The sequence below is a fragment of the Octodon degus genome, unplaced genomic scaffold (assembly GCF_000260255.1).
Source record: "Octodon degus isolate 3935 unplaced genomic scaffold, OctDeg1.0 scaffold00200, whole genome shotgun sequence".
NCBI classification, from domain to species: Eukaryota; Metazoa; Chordata; class Mammalia; order Rodentia; family Octodontidae; genus Octodon; species Octodon degus.
Genome location: NW_004524776.1, coordinates 786,080 through 787,699, shown reverse-complemented (window position 1 = coordinate 787,699; position 1,620 = coordinate 786,080).

Sequence of the window (1,620 nt, the reverse complement as noted above, 5' to 3'; positions counted from 1 at the left end):
GAAATTTAAAGCAGGTTCTTGTTGGTGCACAGCACAAATTAGTTATATATGGGGACGGTAGTTTTTCATCTTCAGTTGTCTCTGATGCAGCTTATACGAAATAATTGTTGTTTTGTTAACTGAATACCACTCTGTAATTGCAAAAAAAGTTGCAACTGTTTTGTTGACATTCTGAATGCTTCTAAGTAAATACAATTTTTTTTATTAAAAAAACATTAGATGGCAAGAGGGGTGCTGTGCACACCTGTAGTCTCGGCCGCCTGGGAGGCTGAAGCAAGAAGATTGAATATCTAAATGAGCAACATAGTGAGGTCCTTGTCTCCAAACAAAAATAAATTTTAAAAAATAAAGAAGATTGTTGCAATAGGTCTGAGGTTAGCTACTTTTCCACAAAGGAACAAAGCAAAAGCTATATTCAGGATCAACTTAATTACAAGGCTGTAAAATCATAGTTTGTGCCAGGTGTGGTGGCACACGATCCTAATCCCAGCACTCTGGGAAGTTGAGGCAGAAGGGACACAAATTTTAGCCCAGCCTGCGGAATTTAGTGGCTTAATGAGACCCTGTCTCAAAATAAAAATAAAAAGAGTTGAAGATGTAGCTCGGTATGCAGGCACCCTGTTCAAAGTGAACTCAGGACAGAAGAAGAAGAGGTACAGAAAGCAAACCATGGCCTACGGTGCTCTTTGAGGCCCCCGGTCGAGGGCCTGTTTTTTTTTTTTTTTTTTTTTTACAGTTTTTACAAATATTGTTTATTTTAATGAAGCTGGTACACACATGTCCATTTAAAACCCATATCCCAGGCCAGAAAGTACAAACAAAATCAAAAGGAGCAGTGTTCTATTATACATACATCTGCGTGAGTAACTTTATTATTTGAATGAAAATTAACTTTTATGGGATCTTCTGACAAGATATTTTTAAATCTTAAAACCGCTTTCTCTTCAGTGAAGCTACCCTTGGAGTTGGTCAATCTCTCACCATGTCTGTCATCTGGACATGAAAGCTCATCTTTCTCTTCTTTTTGGTCCAGATCTTCAGATTTTAAGCTTCGAGTTAAGGAAAGCTCATTTTTCCACAGTTTGATTCTCTGAAAAACTTCTACCTCCCACTGAAAGTTATAGTCCAGGAGTGAAGCAATCACAAGCTTGAACTTCAGGGCCACCTGAAAAGCCACGAACTTCGGGGCCACCAGGAACAATCGCACGGGTCGACCTTATGATCAGAAGCCTGAAAATGCAGTCCTGAAATCTGCAGCCTCTCTGTGCACACAGGTAACTTTTAGAAAGCAGAAGACAATGTGAAGAAAACTGAGGTTTGATGACCAAAAAATCAGCACGATGAAAACAATGAATAAGGAGCACAAGAATTCAAATTACTGAATGTCTTAAAGAGATGGGATGCCAGTTTTCATTTCCATTTTGAACACCACATTACAAAAGAACTATTTTTAAAAAATAAAAAAGAATTAAGGGAAAAGAAAAAGAATAGAAAGAATATCTAAACCGTTGAATGACCCCTCGTTTGTTCCTGATAAACTTCAATCTCATCTTCTTCCTCCATTCCCAATTCTTTTGGAGTATGATTAGCAGGAATTCTCTGACCTTCAAAGAGAAACCT